The sequence below is a fragment of the Chrysochloris asiatica genome, unplaced genomic scaffold (genome assembly GCF_000296735.1).
Source record: "Chrysochloris asiatica unplaced genomic scaffold, ChrAsi1.0 scaffold00007, whole genome shotgun sequence".
In the NCBI taxonomy this organism is placed as follows: domain Eukaryota; kingdom Metazoa; phylum Chordata; class Mammalia; order Afrosoricida; family Chrysochloridae; genus Chrysochloris; species Chrysochloris asiatica.
Genome location: NW_006408525.1, coordinates 25,061,945 through 25,072,736, shown reverse-complemented (window position 1 = coordinate 25,072,736; position 10,792 = coordinate 25,061,945). Strand labels below are relative to the sequence as shown.

The 10,792-nt window shown below is 36.8% G+C and overlaps 1 protein-coding gene across 1 annotated transcript in view; it reads left to right on the top strand.

Moving 5' to 3' along the window:
• Nucleotides 1-5,353: 5,353 nt before the first annotated feature.
• IKZF3 (IKAROS family zinc finger 3 (Aiolos)) overlaps nucleotides 5,354-10,792 on the top strand; it is a 70,622-nt gene continuing 65,183 nt past the window's right edge. Inside the window, exons 1-2 of the mRNA XM_006832563.1 lie at nucleotides 5,354-5,384; nucleotides 9,919-10,020. The gene's annotated coding sequence lies outside the window, so the exon portion shown is untranslated. The remainder of the gene's footprint in view (nucleotides 5,385-9,918; nucleotides 10,021-10,792) is intronic.

Below are 10,792 nucleotides of genomic sequence, written 5' to 3'. Positions count from 1 at the left end.
AGTGTCCCCCTTACCCTGATTGGGTTTTAACGTACCATGCTTTTTATTGTTGTTAAATGCCATTGAGTTGGTTACAAATCAGTGACTGTATGTGGTTTTTGAGGAGCAACTGGTGAGTTTGAGCTACCAACCTTGTGGTTCAAACCAACCTTGCAGTCCAGTGCTTACCCTATAGCGCCACACCAGGACTCCCATGCTAGGCTGCCCCAAAACTCATTCAGGCTGGCGATTTCACATGGACATACTTTCATATTTACATCCCACTCTGGGCTGCCCCCATTCCTTGCATAGATATTTCTCTCACCCAATTTGGGCATTGACATGCTATGCTGGGCTGCCCCTTTGCTTATTTTTAAACTATCAGGGGGTTTCAAAAGCTTTTTTGGGAAAAATTCCATTGTCTTTTAATTCCATTTCCCACGAACTCTTTAAATCCCCCTTGCCTTGTGTGTTTTCCTTGCCTTTGTGCTTTACACTAACATCCGATGTCTAACATATGTAAAATTTTAAATTAAGTAGCATATATGAAAGTGACTATATTTTTCAAACCAAAAATGAGTATACCCTTATTACAAACTAAGTCACTGCCATCGAGTTGGTTCTGACTCATAGTGACCCTGTATAAGGTTTCCGAGGATGTAAATCTTTATGGGAACAAAAAGCCTTATTTTTTCTCCTGAGGAATGGCTGTAGGGTTTGAATTGCTGGCCTGTGGTTAGCAGTTCAGTGCATATCTTAAGTGTCACTATCCTGACAGTTTGGGATATATGATAATCATTAAGATAAAGTATTTATTTCTAGTAGTGGAGAATCACCTATCTTCTATTGAGCCAATCTTCCCACAGATAACAATTTATAGGGAACTTGATCATCTAGTTTTTTAAAGGGCTTTATGGAAAATCTACAGTTAACAGTATAATTAACAGTGAAATATTGAATATTTCCCCCCTAAGATTGGAAACAAGGAAGGGATACCCACTCTCACCACTTCTATTCATTTATGTTGTAGCCAGTGCAATAAAGCAAGAAAATAAATTAAAGGCATAAAGTTTGGAAAGGAAGAAGTAAAACTGTCTTTATTCTCAGATGACATGACTATTTACATTGAAAATCCCAAGGAATCTATCAACAATTACAAAAACTAATAATTTAGTAAGATCTCAATATACAGGTCACTATGCAAAAACCAGTTCTGCTTTTCTATACTGTTGTTGTCAAGGCTGTTGAATCAGTTCCGACTCATCAGAATGCTGTGTAAAGGGTTTCTGAGGAGTGACTGGTGGGTTTGAACCACCTACCTTGTCGTTAGTATTCAAGTGCTTATCCTACAGCACCACACCAGGATCCCTAGCTATAAACAATTAGAAGACATACATTTAAAATATTTCATTTTATAATAACATCGTAAAACATAAGATACATAGGAATACATTTAACAAAAGATATGCATGACTGCTATAAACGTTGCTGAGGATAATTAAAGAAGACTTTAATAAATGGAGAAAGAGACCATATTTATAGATTAAAAGACTCAAATTATTAGGACTCAATCTTAATTATGGATTCAACAAAGTGCCAGTCATTATCTCTTAAGATTTTTTTGTAGACATAAATTAACTAAAATTTGTATGGAAATACAAAGGACCTAAAATAGCCAAAGTAATACTGAAAAAAAAAATTAAAAGTTGGAGGGCTTATACTACCTGCCTTAAAGACTTTTTTATAAAGCATCAAGACTTTATGGTAGTAACATAATTAACATTGTATCATTGGAACAGATTGAAGAGCTCCAAAATTGACCCATACTTTTAGTCATTTGATTTTTGACGAAGGTGCCAAAGCAGTCCAGTGGAGAAAAGAGAGCGTAGTGGTTACGAATCGGGCTGCGAACCTTAGGGTCAGCGGTTCGAAACTACCAGCCGCTCCGCGGGAGAAAGATGAGGCTTTCTACTCCCGTAAAGATTTACACCCTCGGAAACCCTGTACAGGGTCGCTATGGGTCGGACCCGACTCGACGGCACTTAACAACAACAACAACATCTGTTCATATGAGGAAAAATAAAAAAGAACCCTGACTTCTGCTTTACACTTTTTGTTATTGTTAAGTACTGCTGAGTCAGTTTCAATTTATTGTGACCCTGTATAGGGTTTCTGAATCTGTAAATCTTTTTGGGAACAGAAAACTTCATCTTTCTCCCATGGAGCAGCTGGTGGGCTTGAACCGCCAACCTTGTGGCTCACATTCCAGTGCTTATCCCACACTTATATGACATTAATTCTAAATGGATCATAGTTGGCAACATAAAAACTAAAACTATAAAGCTTTTCAAAGGAACTGCAGAATAGCTCTATAACTTAGGAATGACAAGACATTTTTTAAAACAAGAAACAAAGCAATAGCACTTAAAAATTGATACTTTAGATGTCATGAAAATTTAAAACATCTACTTTTCAAAAGACAGTGTTAAGAAAATAAACATACCACTGGGATTTGATAATATGTAATATTACCAGAACATGTATCTGACAGACAAAGTCTGAAATACCATCACAGCCAAGAGAAGCCTAAGGAAACATGACAACTGAATGTAATGTGATATCTTGCATGGAATCCTAGAGCAGGAAAAAAAAGACGTTAGGTAAAAACTAAGGACAGCTAAATAAAATGCAGACTTTAATTAATAGTAATGTATTGGCATTGATTTATTAATCATGGCAAATGTACTATACTAGTATAAGATGCTAATATTATAGGAACCTGAGTGTGGGTTATATGGGAACTCGCTGTTCTGTCTTCACAGTTTTTCTATTTATATAAAACTATTCTAAAATAGAAAGTTTATTATTTTTAAATTAAGAATAATCATAGCAGCTTTGTTCTTAATTTCCCAAACTGGGAACAGTCTATGTGTCCATCAGTAGCAGAATGGAGAAGCAAATGGATACATTCATGCAATGGAATAATACTTTGCAACAAAAAAGTATCAACTACTAATATATGAGGGGTTTCAGAAGTTCATGGGGAAATGGGAATGAAAAGATAATGGATTTTTTCCCCATGAACTTTTTGAAGCCCCTCATATACCTTATATAGCATAGATGTAGCTCAGGAACATTATGCTGAATGAAAGGAAACTCAGGCAAAAGAGTTTAAACCATATGATTCCTTCAAAAAAAAAGGCTCTCAATTATTTATTTCTTTGTTAACTTTTTATTGTGAATTGAGTGAAGATTTACAGGGCAGATCATCAGTTTTAAATTCAGCAAATCATAGACCTCGTTTCATATCCATTGCAATCCCCTCTGTGTAACATCACTCATCCCACTTTCTCCTGTCCTCACTGTGCAAATTAAGACTTCGTGTCAACTTGACTGAGCCTGGATTCTCAGTGGTGTGGCAGTTAGGCAGTGATGTGATCACCCCCATGATGTGATTAGATGGGATCCGTCCAGAGCTGATGTGATTATCCCTTCTATGGAGTCCTTGTGTGTGTTGCAGGATAAGCATTGACTGCTAACTGCAAGGTTGGTGGTTCAGACCCACCAGCCACTCCTCGCAAACCCTGTGTATTCCAGATCACTATGAGTTGGAACCCACTTGATGGCATTTAACAACAACAGCAACACCAACATGATGTTAATGAGGCCAACTGCAGTACACAGGATTAGGTTGTATCTTGAATCAATCTCTTTTGAAATATAAAAGAGATTAAACAAACAAGCAGAGCTCAGAGACACCTACTGCCACCCAAAGGAAGAGGGGGAGTGGAGTGTGTCCTTTAGCTCTGGGGTCCCTGCACTGTGAAGCTTCTAGCTCCAGGGAAAGATTGATGCCAAGATGCATGGAGATATCCTAGGAATGTCAGGCCTATTTCTATTAAAGCACCACTAGCTAACCAGACACATCCTTTTCTGGATTTTGTCCCCAGGTAAATGCTGCCCTTTTGATTTTGAAAGGTTAACCATTTTATGGTATGTGTACCTCATTAATGTTGTCTCCCTGTGTACCTATTTATGCTTGACTGAAAATTTAGCTCTGTGGGTGAGTTCAATTCCAGACCTGAAGAGTGACTAAGGGCCATAGTCTTGATGTTCCACTGGTCCCTCTCTGACTAGTAAGCCTGATGATTTCAGGTTTTGTTCCACATTTTCTCCCACTCTATCCAGGATCTTCTAAACTGATCCCTTTTAGTGCAGTTGGCAGTGTAGTGGTAGCCAGGTGCCATCTAGTTCTTCTGGTCTCATGGTTGTGGAGACTGATGTCCACGTGGTCCGTTAGTGCATTGGATTATTTCCAAGCATCTTCAGTTTTCATCACTTCTTTCTTCTGGACAGGGAAAGACCAATAGTTTATCTTAGAATGCTGCTCATGAGCTTTTAAGATCCCAGTTGCTACTCACCTAAGTAGGGTGTAGAACTTGTGTTTGTGGACTATATTATGCCAGTTGACCATGGTGTCCCCCAAGACTATGGTTCTGAGCCCGCAGAGCCCAGAAACGTATGATTCCATTTTTATAAAGTTCTACAATAGGCTAAACTAATCTATGGTGAAAAAAATCTAAACAAAGGATTATGGTGATGACTGACTAGTAAGAGGCATGAAGGAACTTTTCTGGTATGATGGTAATGTTTTATGTCTTGATAGGACTTTTTCTTATACAGACATATGCATGTGTTAAATCTAATTGAGTGGTACACTTAAGAACTATGCATTTCACGGCATATAAATTTTACCTAAAAGAAAGCCAACCTTGTAAACAAATATGAAATTCAAGTTAGTGATATATATGTATGCTGAAGTATTAGGGGTGAAGGAGTATACTGATATATGCAACTGATTTTAAAATGCATTGAAAAAGTAAGATGGATTAATGGATGGATGTAGTGATGAATAGTTGTATAGATATGTGATTTTATTTTAAAGCAAAATGCTAATTGTAGACTCTAGTTAATGGGTACATGGATATTCACTGTGTAATTCTTTTAACTTTCTATGTGTTTGAAAATGTTCATGATCAAATATCAGAATTTTAAAAAGAAAAATAAAGAAGACCTGAATTTCCCTCTAACAAGACCCATTTTTTTCTTCAGTGCTCTTTTTGTATCTGTTTTGCTTCTTAGGCAAAAAGCTCTAAGAGTAACATTACTATATAGAGAATTCTTTCATTCTTCTTGAGGTGCTTCTAGGGACGTTATAGAGGAAGAATAGACCTGCTCTGAAGAGGAATTCCACTGTGCCTTCCAAAATGGTATCCTTATTAAATTTGGAATGCTTAAATTGCAAGTAATTTATGTTAAGTAGCTAATGTTTATAACCCCTTTCTTTTCAGATACACAACCAAATGTGGAGCTGAAAAGTCCTCAGGAACAGTCTGTGCCCACAGGTAAAGCCATGTCTTTCTTCTTCTGAAGTATACTTTGACTGAATATACCAATGAAAGAGGAATGTTCTTATTCTGATTGCAGAGAAAATACTTTGACAATGTGTTAAAGAAAACAAAACAAAAAACTGTGGTTATCTCTGCTTGATTCAAAAATAACTCATCAAAAAAATAAAGAAAGAAAGAACTCATTCTCTTGTTTTTGTTAGGTGCCATTGAGTCGGTACTGACTCAAAGCAACCTTATGTCCTACAGAATGAAACACTGCCCAGTCCTGCGCCAGTCTCACAATCACTGCTACGCTTGAGCCCACTGCTGCTGCCACTGTGCCAGTCCATCTTGTGGGGGGTCTCCCTGTTTTTCGCTAAGCCTCCACTTTTCCAAGCATGATGTCCTTTTCCAGGAACTGGTCCCCCCTAATGATATTGTCCAAAGTATGAGAGATGAAGTCTGGTCATCTTGACTGCTAAGGAGCATTCTGGTTGCACAGATTTGTTTGTTCTTCGGGAAGTTCACAGTACTTTTTAATAGTCTTCTCCAACACCATAACTCCAATACATCAATTTTTTTTGTGATTTTCTTACTCGTTGTCAAACTTTCACATGCATATGAGGCTATTGAAAATATCATGACTTGCATCTTAGTCCTCATCCCCTTAAATCGTATAAATTCTTTGGTGTCAGAGAGTCAAACCAAACCCTACTTAATAATCATTAATTAATTTTTTTTTTAATTTCAGTTGATTGACTTGGATAAAGACAGTTTTGTTGAATAAAATATTAGCTTGGATTTGAAAGACATATTTTTCACTCTAGAACAGTAGACAGGAAACTTTTTCTGTAAAGGGCCAAATAATAAATATTTTAGGCTTTGCATCCACATAGGGTCTCTGTTGCACATTCTTCTTGGTATTTGTGTATGTGTGGGTATCTTAAACAACAGTCCTTTATTATATCTCATAAGGCTGTGTGTCTGTTAGATGCCTCTGCTGATCTGCCCAGCATCGACTGGGCTTACACATGTTGTCAGGTGACAGGTCAGCTGGGACGACATGTGTAGTTATCCAGCAGGCCAACCCAGGCATGTTCACTTGTTGGCAACAAGTTTTCAAGAAAAAACTTGGAAACAAACAGGTCTCTTGGGACCATGGCTTAGAACTGGCACAGCATTTCTACTGTTGGACAAAGTCAACCACAAAGCCAACACAAATTCAAGGGAAAGGAATTTTAATAGTTTTCTGTTTCCTTAAACATGCTCTTTTTTCTGTCTGCTCTCTTTTTCTTATGAACTCTGATGTTGTTGTTGTAGTTGTTGTTAAATGTCATCGAATTGGTTCTGACTCATAGTAACCCTGTTTCTGAGGAGCAGCTGGTGGGTTTGAACTGCTGACCTTGTGGTTCGCTTATCCTACAGTCCACACTTTTGTATTTCCCTTAGTCCCTTTCCAAGTCTACCTTACATTATAGTTGTATACTTGTTTTACCTGTATCTACATAGAGGAGCCCTGGTGTGGTGCTGTAGAATTAGCCCTGGACATGTTGAACCACAAGGTCGGCAGATCAAACCCATGAGCTGCTCCTCGGAAACTCTGTATAGGGTTGCTATAAATTGGCACCAACTCAATGGCACTTAACAAAAGTAAGCTGAAACGGACTGGTAATGGCCATTTTGAATCAATCATATGGTTTACTTTGCTGGTAATGACAAATTGAAGTGGCATGGTGTAGCATTCATCATCAAAAAGAACATTTCAAAATCTATCTTGAAGTATAATGCTGTCTGTAATAGGATGATATCCACATGCCTACAAGGAAGACCAGTTATTACCACTGTTATTCAAATTTATGCACCAAACACTAAAGCTAGTGATGATGAAATTGTAGAATTCTATCAGCTTCTTTAGTCTGAAATTAATTAAACATGCCATCAAGATTGGTTGATAATTACTGGCAATTGGAATGCAAATGTTGAAAGCAAAGAGGAAGGATCAGTAGTTGGAAAATATGGCCTTGGTGATAGAAACAATACTGGAGATTGCCTGACAGAATTTTGCAAGACCAATGACTTGTTTATTGCAAATACCTTTTTTAAACAACATTAAAAGACAACTGTACACATGGACCTTACCAGGTGAAATACACAGAAATCAGAAATCAAATTGACACCTATGGAAGGAGTCCGTGGATAAATTATTTATCATCAGCCTAAACCAGGCCAGGGGCAGACTGTGTAGCAGACCATCATTGCTCATATGCAAGTTCAGGCTGAAGCTGAGGAAAATTTTTAAAAATCAACAAGATCCAAAATTTGACCTTGAACATATCCCACCTGAATTTAGAGGTCATCTCAGGAACAGATTTGATTCATCTACATTAATAATGACTGAAGACCAGAAGAGGTGTGAGATGACATCAAGAACATCATACAGGAAGAAAGCAAAAGATCATTAAAAAGACACGAAAGAAGGAAAAGACCAATATGGATGTCGGAAGAGACTCTGAAACTTGCTGTTTAACAGAGATGATAAAACAAATGGAAGAAATGAGGAGGTAACAGAGCTGAACAGAAATTTTCAAAGGGCAATTCGAGAAGACAAAGTCAAGTAATATAATGAAATGTGCAGAGACCTATAGTTAAAAACCAAAAGGGAAGAACACACTCAGCATTTCTTAAGCTGAAAGAACTAAAGAAAAAATTCAAGCCTCAGCTTGCAAAATATTGAGAGATTTTATTGGCAAAATATTGAATGATGCAGAAAGCATCAAAAGAGGGTGGGAAGAGTATAGAGTCACTGTACTAAAAAAGAAATGGTTGATGTTCAGCCATTTCAAGAGGTAGCATATGATCAAGAGCCATGGTACTGAAGGAGGAAGTCCAAGGTGCACTGAAGGTACTGGCAAAGTACAAGGCTCCAGGAATTGATGGAATACAAATTGAAATCTTTCAACAAACTGATACAGCACTGGAGACACTCACTCATCTATGCCAAGAAATTTGGAAGACAGCTGCCTGTCCCATTCCAAAGAGAAGTGCCCCAGGAGAATACAGAATAGGGAATATGGAAATCATTGGGCATTGGGTGTTAATATCATATGTAAGTAAAATGTTGCTAAATGTAATTTTAAAATGGCTTCTAAAGATAATTCAGAAATGGCTGCAACAGTACATTGACAGGGAACTGCTACAAGTTGACGCTGGATTTGGATGAAGATGTGGAATGATGGATATCGTTGCTGACATCAGATGGTTCTAGACTGAAAGCAGAAAATACCAGAAAGATTTTTACCTGTGTTTTATGCAAAGATTTTTGACTGTGTGGATTTTGACAAGCTATGGACAACATGTGGAGAATGTGTATTCTGGAACACTTAATGTACTCATGAGGAACCTGTACATAGACCAAGAGGCAGTCATTTGAACACTGAATGGTTTAAAATGAGGAAAGATGTATGCCAGGGTTATATCCTTTCACCATACTTATTCAATCTGTACACTGAGCAAATAATCCAAGAAGTTGGATTATATGAAGAAGAATGTGGCATCAGGATTGGAGGAAGACTCATTAACAACCTGTGATATGCGATAATACAACCTTGCTTGCTTAAAGCAAAGAGGGTTTAAAATACTTACTGATAAAGATCAAAGATCACAGTTTTCAGTATGGGTTGCACCTCAATGTAAAGAAAACAAAAATCCTCACAACTTAGACCAGTAAATAATGTCGTGATAACTGGAAAAAAGATTGAAGTTGTCAAAGACTTGGATATACTATAAAACTCATGGAAACAGCAATCAGAAACCAAATGACATATTGCATTAAGCAAATCTGCTGCATAAGAATTCTTTAAAGTGTTCAAGAACAAAGATGTCCGTTGAGAACTAAGGTACATCTGACCTAAGCCATGGTATTTTCAATAGCCTCAGATGCATGTGAAAGTTGAACAATGGATAAGGAAGATCATAGAAGGACTGATGAATGTGAGTTATGGTGTTGGAAAATAATGTTGAAAGTATCATGAACTGCCAGAGGAACAAACAAATCTGTATTGGAGGAAGTACAGCCAGAATGTTCCTTAGAAGCCAGGAGGCTGAGACTTCGTCTCTCACACATCTGACATATTATCAGGAGGGACCAGTCCCTGGAGAAGGACATCATAGTTGGTAAAGTGGAGGGTCTGCGAAAAAGAGGTGAACCCCTAATGAGATGGATCGGCACAGTGGCAGCAGCAGTTAACAATAGTTGTGAGGATGGTGAAGGACTGGGCAGTGTTTCATTCTTTTGTGCATAAGATTGCTGTGAGTCAGAACTGACTCGACGGCACCTAACAAAAGCAACAGAAAGATGCATGAACCTGGATATATTTACAATCTTCCAAGCATTTTCACATAATAGTCTGCTTGGGATATATGTGAAAGGGATCCTGTCTATCACTATGGGTTTACATGAAGCTGAAATTTGAATGGGGATCTAAATTATACCTGTTTATAAAAATCCTCTGAAGTTGACTGCATGGTTCAAATTCATTTTATCTTTTAGAAGGTCCAGTGATTTTGAATGACTACGATGTAACCAAACCTCATGAAACAGAAACTCTGGACAGTGCAGAAGGCCCAACCAATGAGGAAGAAGATTTAGGAGGTGAGTTATAGTGCATAGACAAAACACGCATCCTCATAGGTATGGTTAAAGCTTATTGTAGAAGAAACAAGGAACTCTCCAAGGAAAATGCATTTGGTTTTCCTTTTTCACTGCTAGGTGTTTGCAACACGGAGAACAATGCCTAGCCCCTAATAGGTGTATAGTCGATGTTTATTGAGTGAATGACTAAATGAAAGCCCTAGATAAATTGTATGTGTGTGTGTATATAATTGTATGTATGTGTATATAATTGTATGTGTGTATATAATTGAATGTGTGTGTATATAATTGTGTGTGTGTATAATTGTATGTGTGTGTATATAATTGAATGTGTGTGTATATAATTGTATGTGTGTGTATATAATTATATGTGTGTATATATAATTGTATGTGTGTGTATATAATTGTATGTGTGTATATATATATATAATTGTATGTGTGTATATATAATTGTATGTGTGTATATAATTGTATGTGTGTATATATAATTGTATGTGTGTATATAATTGTATGTGTGTCTATATAATTGTATGTGTGTCTATATAATTGTATGTGTGTCTATATAATTGTATGTGTGTATATATATAATTGTATGTGTGTGTATATATAATTGTATGTGTGTGTATATAATTGTATGTGTATGTATATAATTGTATGTGTGTATATATATAATTGTATGTGTGTGTATATATAATTGTATGTGTGTATATATAATTGTATGTGTGTGTATATAATTGTATGTGTGTGTATATAATTGTATGTATATATATAA